Below are 13,189 nucleotides of genomic sequence, written 5' to 3' on the forward strand. Positions count from 1 at the left end.
CCAGAACAATTGAATCAGAATCTCCAAGGACAGTGTGTAGGCATTGACTTTTTTTTTTTTTTTTTTTTAAGCTTCCAGCTATTCCTGATGCCAGTGAAGACTGGAAACTACTGCTTTACCATTTCTATGTATTTTTACAATTAGTGGCCAAAAGATAGCCGGGGCTGTGAAGTGAAGGCAGTGAGGTAGGTCTCTTTCTACAGAGAGAGCTCTACAAATTGGTTAAGAGCCTCTTTAGAGTGTGTTGGTGTCAGTGGTTCTGTGTCAACCCAGACTGGGGCTAGTTGTCTCCATCCCCCTCTCTCCCTCTCTCCTCTCCCTCTCCCCCTTTATTTCCTATCTCATATCAGTTATTGGATTTTTTTTAATTATAAAAGTAAAGGTTTTTTTAATCTAGAAAATTTAGGGGAAATGGAGAAGCACAAAGAATATAAGAAGTTACTTGTCCAACCAGCCATTCTAAACATGTGTGAGCATATTTATACATGACACTCATCTCCATTTTTTACAATGTTTTTAAAACGTTTTTCATTCCACACATTTGCTATCATCCTTTATAAGCATTTAAGTTTGCAACCCCTGAAATGTGTATCTTTTTTTAAAAGATTACATTAAAAAATTAGTATAGTATGAATACTCTTCCATATTATCAAATGCTTTGAAAAACATTCTGTGAATGTATCATAAATTTATTTAATCAAATCCTTTATTAATTTAACTATTCTAATGCTTATTATTGAACATACCAACTTTTTAAACTATTTAATGTTTCAATGCAGATACTTGTTCATAATTCTTTGCATAAATTTCTGGTTACCCGCTAATAATTCTTCAAAGTGGAATTGCTGAGGAAAGCACATGAATATTTTCAAGATTTTTTAATATAGTGTACAAAATTGTCCTTCAAAAAAAAAAAGAAGACATGAATTTGATTTCCTTTTTCCTAAATCTTTGCTCATACTGAGAACAAAGTATGATTTTGGTCTTTATTACATTTCTCTATGATACTTTTTCTTATGTTTATTCATTGTTGTGATGCTTTTGTTTATTTTTTTCTTTAAAAATCAATCCTTTCTGTGTTGCTTTCCTCTTGGTGAAGGTGAGCACTCTTCTGAGTGACCCATTTGCTTGTCTCTTGGTGGCATTCTCCTCTCAGGTTTGTCAGTGAACCTTTTCTTCTGTTCTTCAAGTATTGATTAACATTTTTAATTTAATGTGATTAAATCTTTCCTTTCTTATTGTTTTCCCTTTGGATTTATGCTCAGAAAAGCCTTCTACCAGAAACAGCTCATGTTTTTCTTCTAATTCCATTGGGATTTATAGTTTACATATTGGATTGTTGTCTGTTTCTCATTCTCTGAAGTGAACTTGAACTGGAGGCTTGAGAACCAGACAGATCTAGTTCCCTCCCTCCCCACTACCCCCACCTTAGGAAGTTTATTAAGCCTCTTTAGGGCCCTATTTCTTGGTCTATAACTACTAAAAGGAAAATCCTATCTGTGAGTGCTAAATGAGGTGTCATACAAAATAGTGAACACAGGACCTGGCACACAGTAAATGCTTAAAAAAAAAAAAAATGATTTCTTCTGCTTCCTTTTATCAGAGTGACAATATCAGACCAGCATTTAAAGGTCCAGGACCATTTCTGAGTCAGTTCTCTTCCAGTAAGTTCTGTGATCTTGATCTTTGGCTGTCTTCCTTATGGGTCTCTCTGATTACCTAAAGCACATGGTTATATTGTCCCTCAGGCAGCAAGTTTCTGCATCATGTAGTGAAGGAGCTCCTCCTTACCATCTCTCATTGTTTTTCTTCTTTTACTCTTCAGTCTGTCTTTCTACTCTTTAGCCTTTGACTGACATTTCTGTGAAGCATTCTGTGATAGGCATTTAGAACACTATGTAAAAATAAACTATTGTGTTATTTAAATATTTAGAGGCCTTTGTAGCCTTGTGGGCTATTTTTAAAATGACCTTTAAAACCATTTGCAAAGAAGACAAAGGTAATGGGAAAGTATAACCTTTTAATGCTTCCTTCATTAGAGGTGTTCCCTACCTTGGATGTACTACTTTGCTTTGATAGCTCATAATGTAGAATACATCAAAGACCCAAATAATGGAGAACAATGGAGAAACAAATTTTAAAAGCTGATTTTGTGTTATTGCTGCCACCATTAGGTGTCAGATGGAAAAGATCCCTTTCTTTTAAATATCCTGGACTCATGATTGATTTTCTATATGCTGTAGGACTCCTGGGTAATGCTGGTGTGTAAAGGAAGACCTGCTGCACATTTGTGTGTGAATTGGGATTATCCAGTTTTCCTACAGTTTTCTTTTGTGATGTGATTTTATTTTTGAGGGGAAAGATCCCATCTGTATCATAACTTTACAGTAATAATAACAAGAAGCCACATTACAGTAAGATTCTAATCTGTTCCTTCCCCCATTCAGTGTTCCACTCACCATTCTCCATACCAGTTACTATTTGTGTTTTGTGGGTCTAGACCCAGAGCAAGAGTCACTGTTCCACAAACTTTCCTGAGAAACAAAAGTGAGAGAAAGGCCTGAAATGAGAGGCATCTGGGAGAGTAGGATTTGGGACTTGAGGAGGCTGAGTGAGGTAGGAAACAATCCAGAGGATAGGGCCTGATTGGGCTAAGAGGATATTAGGGCAGAGAAAACTGGCAGCTAGGTTGCACTTCTCTGTGGAGTTGGATGGAGAGGTTGTAGGCAGATTGGACTCACTTGCTTTTATTCATTTTAAAATAGAGGTAAGACTTAGAGAAGATCTTTCTCTCTTGAATCTTCTAGTACAGTATAGTTGGGGCATATATGTGTGTGAAGCTAAATATCAGAACAGAGCAATATATGATGAAAGCCCAATGAATGGGCAGTCAAGCATTGAAGGAGGCTCCCTCCCCCTATTTTTTTAAATATATTTTTAAAGTTTTTATGTGGTTGGTGCTAGGATTGAACCCAGTGCCTCACACTTGCAAGGCAAGTGCTCTACCCACTCCAGCCCCTCCTCCTATTTTTTTTAATTGGTACATTATAGTTGAACTTGATAGTGGGATTTTTTATTAATTGATCATGCACTTTTATTAGCTTCTTTATATTTTTAAATTTATTTTTTCTTTGTTCTAATCAGTTATACATGACAGCAGAATGCTCTTCAATTTGTTGTACACAAATGGACCACAATTTTTTACTTCTCTGGTTTACACAAAGTAGGGTGTAATAATGGGATTCGTTGTTGTATGTTCATACATGCACACAATATAACAATATAACTTGGCCAATATCATTTCCCAGTATTTCCCCTTTCTCCTCTCCTCCCTCTAGTGGTCCCTTTCCTCTACTCTGCCCATCCCCCTTTGGTTTTCATGGAATCTCCCTCCCCCACAGCTTTCTTTTCCTTTTTCCCCCTTGAGCATCCACACATGAGAGAATATGTACAATCCTTGACTTTCTGAGTTTGACTTATTTCATCATTTTTCAGCAAATGACATAATTTCATTCTTCTTGATGGCTGAATAAAACTCCATTGTGTATATGTACACATTCTGTTACCCATTCATCTCTTGATGGACACCTAGGCTGCTGCCATAGTTTGGCTACTGTGAATTGTGCTGCTACAAACATGGGTGTATGCATATATCACTGAAGTATGATGACTTTAATTCTTAAGGATATATACTGAGGAAATGTACTGCTGGGTCATGTGGTGGTTCTATTCCTAGTCTTTTGAGGAACCTCCATGCTGATTTCCATAGCGGTTGTACTAATTTACAATCCCACCAACAGTGTAAAAGTGTTCCTTTTTCTCAACATCCTCTCCAGCATTTATTATTATTGATGACTGCCATTATTAATTGGATTATTTGTTTGTTTATTTTTTTGGTGTTAAATTTATTGAGTTCTTTGTATTTTCTGGGTATTAATTCTCTGTCAGAAGAATAGCTAGCAAAGAATTTCTCCCATTCTGTAAGTTCTTTCTTCATATTCTTAATCGTTTTCTTTGCTGTGCAGAAACTTTTGATTTGATGCCATCCCATATATTAACTTTTGGTATTATTTCCTGAGCTTTAGGGATCCTATTGAGAAAGTTTTTGCCTATGCCTATATGTTGGAGTGTTGACCTATGTTTTCATCAAGGAGTTGCATAGTTTCTGTCTTAATTCCTAGGTCTTTGATTCATTTTTATTTGATTTTTGTGCAGGGTGAGAGAGAAGGGTCTAGACTCATTCTTTTATACATGGATAACAGTTTTCCCGGCACCATTTGTTTAAAAGGCTGTCTTTTCCCCAGTGTATGTTTTTGGCATCTATGTCAACAGTCAGATGACTGTAGATAAGTAGGTTTGTCTGTGTGTCTTCTATTCTGTACCATTGATCTCTGTGTCTATTTTTACATCAGGACCGTGCAGTTTTTGTTACTGTAGCTCTATGGTATAATCTGAAGTCAGGTATTGTGGTGCCTTCAACATTGCTTTTTTTGGCTTAGAATTGCTTTGGCGATTCCAGGTCTTTTATTCTCCCAAATGAATTTTAGAACTGTTTTGGGGGTTTTTCTCATTCTGTGAAGAACCTCATTGGTATTATGAGAATTGGCATTGAATGTGTATGCTGCTTTTGGTAGTACGGCCATTTTGACAATATTAATTCTGAAAGGAGAAGGCTTTTGTAGAAAGCCTTCAGTATCAGAAACTTGCTGTGATAAAAAGCATGATTATATTCCAGCACAAGGCCTGACACAGAGAGGGCAACTCAGTAAATATTTTTAAAATAAATGTCACTGCATGTTTTACATTCATAATCTGTTAAGTAAATGCTATTATTATCATCCTCATCTTATAGAATCAGAAACTAAGGTTTAGAGAAAGAAAAAAAAAAAAACCACTATGTCCAAGGGCACACAGCTGGTGTATGATGAAGCAGACTTTAAGTCCAGGACTGTCTGACCCTACAGAGCCTTAGTCATTAATTACCATGTCACAAACCATTTCTGAGAATGAAATGTTTGAAAACTGTGTGGTCCCTAGAATAATATATCCCTCCCTCAAACATAGCAATCATCCTAATCCCTGGAACCTGTAAATATTTTACCTACATGGCAAAAAAAAAGATTTGCAGATATGGTTGTTAATGACCTTGAGATAGGAAGATTATCCTGGATTATCTGGGTGGTCCCAGTGTAGTCTCATGGACCTATAAAAGAAAAGAAAGCCAGGCATGGTGGCACATGTCTATAATCCCAGTGACCTGGGAGGCTGAGGCAGGAGGATTGCAAGTTTGAGGCCAGCCTCAGCAACTTAGCAAGACCTTATCTCAAAATAAAAAGGGCTAGGGATATAGCTCAGTGGTAAATCACCCCTGGGTTCAGTTCCCAGTACCAGGGAATCAGAGTAGAGGTGGCAGTAGAAGCAGAGATCAGACAGAGAAAGAAATTTGAAGACACTGTGCTACTTATTTTTGAGGATGGAGGAAGGCGCCCTGAGCCAGGGAACATGGGTGACTCTGGATGCCTAAGACGGCGAGGAAACAGTCGGCTCTAGAGCACTCAGAAGGAAGGCAGCCTGAGCAACAGCTTGATTTTCAGCCTAGTCAAACCCATTTCAGACTTCCTACCTGTGAAAAAGAGAAATGAGAAAACATTTGTGTTGTTTTAATCCATTAAATTTGTGGTGATTTGTTACCACAGCAATAGGAAACTAATACACAGTGTTTCACAAAGATCAAAAATCAGTCCAACAGTGACACACAGAAGGTGTCAACACAGAGAGGCTGAAGATAAGATCAGTGAGGAGGCTGTTGCTACCATCCTGCCCTCTGGTCACCTGTGACTGTATCCTCTCCTTATTTTTTTTTTTTTCTTCCTTGTATTGACTGTGTTAGGGTTGTGCTTGGGGCTGGCCCATCTCTATTGGGACAGGCAGAGTTCCCACTCACTTTAATGATGATGATGTTGTTGTTGACAGCCTCACTCTAAGATAATCTCTGGGGAGTTGTAGACTTGGGTAGGACTAGATAATTATATTACCGGGGGGAAAATATGATGATTTACCAAGTCTCCCTGATCTTCCTTTACCACGTGTACATCTGACATATATTGAATAGGTACCTATCTTGGACTGGCTTTTACATTGACTCTGAAACACAGAGCTGATCAGGATAGTATAAAATATGTCTTTATTCTTTAAAGATTTTATGCAGTATAGCTTAGGAGTAGGGATGAGGGATAAAGAGAAGTATGGCTACGTAGTAAGGAGGTAATGCTTTCAGTTACATGGGAAACTTGACTGCATTTGGGATTTCAAGAAGAAATCACAGACACGCAATGTAACACTCAATGGCAGAAGTGATATTGAAATTAAACATACATGTTCTCTCACATGACTATTTGCTGAAAAATTCATGGTAGAATATACTTTATCCTTTTTATGATTAAAATTTACTCAAAATATGCATGTATATTTATGCTCCTGGGATTAGGGTCACCAATGGTGTGATAGACAGCATCACTGTTGGTCTGACAGTAACTTTATTTTTAAAATATAGTATGCTTTAATAGGTCGTAAGTGGGCTTCAGAGTTTACCAGTTAGTCTTAACCTTATAAATCTCAAGTTTTTATTTCCTACTTTGGAAACCTCTAGCAGCCTACTGAACACGTGCACTTGATGCTGATTGCTTTCCCCACTCTCTGCTCTTCCTCCAGGGTCCTCCATCTCAGTTAGTAGTATCACCTTCCATTTATTTGCTCAAACCTAAACCTTAGAGTCATCTTGGATTTCTTACAGCCAATCTTTGCCCTTATTCATTCAAATTGGATCAGTGCCTCTACCACCCAGTTACCACTCTGATCCTCCACCCTGGGTGCTATGCCAGTCTTCTAATTGCTCTCTCTTTTATGATTGCCCCCCACTACAGTCCTTTTTATTCTTATTAATAGATAAAGTGCTCTGTTTGTGAGCATGAATTGAATCAACTACCCTCCAATCAGAACTGTCCAATGACTTTTCATCATACTTAATATAAAAATCCAATTTTTATTGTGAACCACAAGTCCTTTCATTAGCTGGCTACTTATACCTCCAACCATAATTCCCACCACTCTTCCATACCAGTCCTCCGTGATGCCCAGCACAGCTTCACCCCAGGATCTCTGTACTTGTTCTTCCCTCTGCCAGAAGCTCTTTCCCCACATCTATAAGGGTCTTACTGCATCATTCAGGTGTGACTTCCTCAGAAAGCTCCCTCCTGACTGCTCTTCCTAAACTAGTGTCCCGACTCATTCTCCCCTTGCCCTGCACTTTACGTTAGCTGACCTTACAGTCTATAAGATCAGGTCTGTTTTGTTCTGTACTTAGTCTCTAACACCTAAAACAGTGCCTGGTACAAAAAGTGAATGTTCAAAAAATCGTGAATGAATGAATGAATGAATCTTACAGATGTTTTAAATTTAATGTTTGGTGTGAGTTATCTCCATTATCTGCAATCACTCGTACGTAGATATGTAATTAAAAGTCTTTCATCTGCTATGTGCAGTTCCTCATGCTAAATCTTTGAAAATGCAAAAATAATAAAGTGCAATCCTTGCTTGCCCTCAAAACATTTATAATCTAATAAAAGAGGTGAAATTTAGTAAATGTTGGCTGACAACATGTTGTAGTAGATGCTGAGAAGTGGGGAGGTGAGGGTTAGTCTGGGTTCCGGACAGTGAGTAGTGTTTAGATTTGTGAAACTTAAGGAAAAGGCATTCTGGGTAAGGGGAACTACTTTAACAAAGGTACAGAGGCAGAAAAGTCCAAGGTGCTTTTCTGAAGGAAAATATTGACCAAAGAGAAACCAGAGTCAATAATGCCCCAATGACAGTAAATATTGAAGTTCAATAAAAAAACAGTTGGCATGTCTGCTATGCACAAACAATATTGTTAACATTCAGAAATTTCTAGGTTAAAATTCTGACTCAAAAACCATTGACTGTATTTTTTAGAATTTAAACATCTATTTCCATAGGGATATTTTATAAATGTATTTGCTCTGTTTATTTGGTGCTAACCAGATACTCCATGATTGTCAACACTATTTACTATTTCTTGAGAAAGCAGTCGGTCATTAGTTGTTCCATGCCTCATCAGAGCATAACTCTTGACCTTTGAACTGAAGTGCAATAGAATTCAATTCCTGTTCCATCATGAAACAAGGATTCTGTGTGTCCGATATTGTTGTTGTTGTTGTTGTTTTGTGGTGCTGAGGATTGAACCCAGGGCCTTGTGCATATGAGACAAGCATTCTATCAACTGAACTATATCCCCAGCCCCAGATGCTGTTACTAAGGCCAGAAAAGAGAAGCAGCCTGTGCCACAAGGTACCGCTATCAGTTGTCAGCTCTGGTCACATTTTATCTTTTTTTTAAGAGTAATGTTTCTGAAGGACTCTGGGAAACTGAATAAACACATCTGAAATTGGATTTAGATTTTGAGAGAACTAGATAATCAAAATTAGGGTCCTTTGATGGGCTGAGGCTATTCAAATACAGATTAAAAACAATGCATTTCCATAAATTCTTAAGAAAACATGTGAACATCCAGGCCATATTTTTCTGCGCGCTGGGGTTAAAGTCCATTAAGAATGGGAGGAACATCTTCTGACTCAACCTTGCCCAGTGCCCGGGACTTAATGTTCACTGAATGAATGAATGAAATTTGTTTTTTTCTGAAATCTTTTGTTTATGCAGGTCCACAAATGGCCAGAAGCATATCCTGAGTATTGCTGAAAATGAGCAGTTGACGTACAAAAGTTTGACAAAATTGAACTAAAACCATGCAGGGCTTAAACAATAATAATTCAAAAAATAAAGGAAGATGGAAACTTATCAAAGCAAACCATTTAAACCCTAAAGTAGTTTTGATTGCTTTGATGATAAATTCTAAAATGCCTCAAGTAAAAGAAAAACTCTAATTGACTATGTTTTTAATAAAGAAATATTGGCACCAATGTATTTATAAGACATTCTGATGGACTTGACAGGAGTGTTTACGATCAGTCAGGCTTTCAGAAGTAGATACTAACATATGTTTATAAGGGATGCATATACTGGGAAATTGTGGTCAAAATGTCAAATAGTGAAACAGCAGAGTTCAAGCTAGTTCACATCAATATTTATGTTAATTTTGTAAACAGTTATTTGCATGATTTTTCATGATAGATATGGCTTTAGAGAAAGACCTTTATGGAAACATATCAAACAAGGATCAATTTTTAAAAAAATCATTTGGTCACATAGAACTATTTGACAATATTATCGAGATAGCTTGATAGATAAATGTGCTGCTTACATGTTTTAAACCAAATTCGTGATTAGAGTATTCTTTATGTTAACTAAATAGTTATTTGGAGTCAAAAATGTTTATTGTTAATAGTTTTTAAAATTTTTAATCCAATAAATAAATGTGCAGTGTATTTTCTTCAGGCTTCTGCTAATTAATGAGGCTCTCTTCTGCCTCAGGAGCATTGTCATGCTGGCTGTGAAACTCAGCCATACAAGGGGGAAATGACTTGCTTAAGCTGATTTGGACCTTGTAGAATGTAATCTCAAGCATAACAGGCTAGGCCCAGAAGAACTGGGACACTGATTAACAGGGAACTTGTTGACAATGTAATAAGATTAAGAGCCTGTTTCCTATATTGCAAAGGCTTTGAGGAACACTTGTCCCACTGAAGTCTTTTTGGTTCCAAGGATGCGGAGCTGTTCTTGACCACTGATGTATAACAGAAGTATGAAGGGTTTTGTTTAATTTTCCAGTAACATTTATTGCCTGTTTTTCTGAGTATAAGAAGTCCTTATTTAATTTTATTTTGTTTTGTGTTTTGGTTTTTAGCCCTGTCACTATTAATAGTACTTTTCTTTGTTGTCAGCATTTTTCTTTTTCCTTTTTCTCTTTCTCAGTACTAGGGATTGAACCCCGGGGCACTCTGCTACTGAGCTACACCCACTGTCCTTTTTATTTTTTATTTTGAAACTGGATTTCCTTAAATTGCTGAGGCTGCCCTCACCTTGTGATCCTCCTGTCTCAGCCTATTGAGTTGCTGGGATTCCAGGTGTGCACCAGCTAGAATTTTTCTCATTCAGATACCTCTCCCACTACACACACCACCACTGGAACTAAATACTATTTTACTTCAAACTGACTTCTTCACACTTCGAATCTCAAAACATGTCCTGAGAATTTCTCCAACCCCTTCCTGTAGCATGAGATGCTCACAGATTTCTCAGGCAGTGAAAGGGGGCATTACATCTTCAGACTAGCTGAATAGGTAGCAAAGACTTGCTTTATGTCACCCATCTTACCAGCCTCTACCCCCCAACACCTTATCCTCCTCCCCCAAGCCTGTGTCAGCATATAAAGCATTGCTGTGTGTCTAATTACCTATAAAGGAGAAAAACCATCAATGTTGGTAGATGACAACACCAGTAACAGTCACAAAGACTTCATGACTTCTTCCCCCTTAAAAAAAACAATTTGGTCAAACCCATTAAGCTCACAGTTGCCTCTGAGCTCTTTGCCTGTTGACCAGTGTGCTGTCATTTAGGATGGGGACGGCCAGTGTCAGACCCACATGCTTAAGAAATAAACTCTTTATTTTATTATTTATTTATTTTGGTCTGGAGGTTAGCTACTGCTTTAAGGATAAGAGTAAACTATATCAGGCAGAGGCCGAACCCTATAATCCACGTATTAATTTGGCATAGTGGTGCTTTGGAGCCAAATTGCCTGGGTTTGAATCCAAGCATTGCCTCCTCCAACTAGCTATGGTGGCTTAGGGAAGTTATTCAACCTTTTTATGCTTCAGTTTTCCTTGGTTATAGAACAGGATTTTTCACGACTCCTTGAGTTGTTAAGAAGATGCATGCAAAGGGGTTGTAGGTGTTCAGGGCTAGAACAACACCTAAACAAACTAGCTCTCAATGAATTTTATCTCTGTTTCTCTATCCCATTCTTTCTTCCTCTGACTCACTCTGTAATCTCCTCTCTACACTTTTGCTTTCTCTAGGTTCTAGAACAAATCTCAGGTGCATTAGGATTAAAACAAGTATATGAGAAAATCAGGGCAAAGAGAAAAATAAAAACTAAAATTAGTCAGAAATATACTAAGGCCCTATTCATTAATTAGAAGTAAATTAGCCAGGTATGGTGATGCATACTTGTAATCCCAGAGACTTGGGAGGCTGAGGCAAGATGATTGCAAGTTCAAGACCGCCTTAACAACTTGGTGAAGCCCTAAGCAACTTAGTGAGAACCAGTCTCAAAAAATAAAAAGGGCTGAGGATGTGGCTCATTGGTAAAGTGCCTCTTGGTTCAGCCCCCAGTACCAAACAAATTTGCTCTGAACTTCCTTTGGCCAAAGAGGAAAATCTAGTCAGTTATAAGCATCAAAACATCCAACAGGTGAAACACAAATTGGTTTTAAAAGCACAGCTTTCCTTAGCCCCAAGTTTTGAGTGTCATTCTTCTTCTGGGTCTTCACAACAGGATGCCCGTGGGGTGGAACATGTCTTCAACCACATCTTCCATAGGTTCTCACATTCAGACAAATATAGGACTGGGGCAGTACTCACAGGTTTATTTGATCACAAGCCCTATTGGAGTTGCTAACCTAATATCACACCAGATACAGTACTTTACTGTGGGGAATTGCCTATAGACTATTCACGGGTAAATTGAAGATTCAATAAAAGAAAAAATCTAGCTTTCGGAATAAAAGGGGTTGCTAATTATGTGTGTTTACCTGTAGCCCATGGACATGCCTCTGAGTAGTCTTCGGGATTTGAAACTTTTGGAAACAATTAGACACTCCACTTATTTTGCTTCCAGACTTAGTCGAGCTGTACCCCTCCTTCCCTGGAACTGTTGGGCACATTTCTGCACACCAGGCTGCTTCTAGACATACCATTACTTCCCCAGTGCTCTTTCGATTACATAGACAACCCTGATACAGGTGGGAGGGTCTGTATAAGGGTGTGAATTCCCAGGGAGGGGGATCACTGGGGGCCCTCTGGTAGGTTAACTGCGGCAGCCCTATACAGTAAAGCCATTCTGTAATGGCAAGTACTCTCCCCATGGCTTCCTTCCTTGAAACTTTCCCTCTCTCCCACCCACCATGATGCCAGGGATTGAACCTAGGACCTTGCACATGCTAGGCGAGCTCTCTACCTCCTGGCCCCAAAATTTTCACTTTAACCCCTCTTAGAGGGTCTTAAAGAAGGTATCCTTCCAGTAGATTCCCATGTCATTAACAATGCAGTTACATGCATACATAAAACCCCTGTTTAATATTTAAAACAAAGTACATGCAGTCCTCTAGATGTGATCAGAAAAGTGCCATGTGTATAAGTAGAACACTTACAGGGCACTAGAGGAGACTGAGTAAATGATCTGCCAAGGAAAAATGATACACAAGAGCTACGGGCCACTTGGACCATAGTTTTAAGTTTGTAGGTATTAGTTCTTTTCTATATTTAGGTCATTGAAATAACCACTTAAACCACATGTAGACCTGCTGGCAAATATATTGAAACAGTGGTATAATTATTTATTTTATGAAGGGGAAATGGGCCTTTTATATAATGACCTTACAATAAGTGTCATTTTTATGTGTGGAAAAATAAGCGCCTGCCATTTTCTTGTTATTCTGAGGTCAGAGCCTACCACAGAGATTTTAATATTTGAAAACTATTCTATTCACTGGAATCTCAGCATTTAAAATAATGATTTTCTCAAGATACAGCATTCTGATGCACTATATCTGACCTTCCTTAGTCAGGAAAATAAATTCTTCTAACACCTCTTATTTTGTGTTCTACTACTTCTGAGTTGCTCGAACTGATGTTGGGTGATCAGGATGATTTTTCACTCCTTCAGCTTTAGTTAGCTTTTATCTGTTGGTGTAGCTATCCTACCAACAGATGTAGACACTTTTGCAGTCACTATGCCCTCAAATATTTGTACTTTAGAAAATCATTTTAACAAAATGTTCACTAGTAAAAATGGGTCGGAACTGGGTGTGGTGGTACACGCCAGTTGTCCCAACTACTCAGGAAGATGAGACCAGAGGGTAGCTTGAGCCTAGGAGTTTGAGGCCACCTGGACAATACAGTTGAGACCCCTAACTCAAAAAAAAAAAAAAAAAAA

At 38.1% G+C, this 13,189-nt stretch overlaps 1 protein-coding gene across 6 annotated transcripts in view; it reads left to right on the forward strand.

Moving 5' to 3' along the window:
- The window catches only part of Vti1a (vesicle transport through interaction with t-SNAREs 1A), a 342,770-nt gene that overhangs the window by 128,287 nt on the left and 201,294 nt on the right, over positions 1-13,189 (forward strand). The gene's annotated exons all lie outside the window — the stretch shown is intronic.

Source organism: Marmota marmota, unplaced genomic scaffold, assembly GCF_001458135.2.
Source record: "Marmota marmota marmota unplaced genomic scaffold, marMar, whole genome shotgun sequence".
Lineage (NCBI taxonomy): Eukaryota > Metazoa > Chordata > Mammalia > Rodentia > Sciuridae > Marmota > Marmota marmota.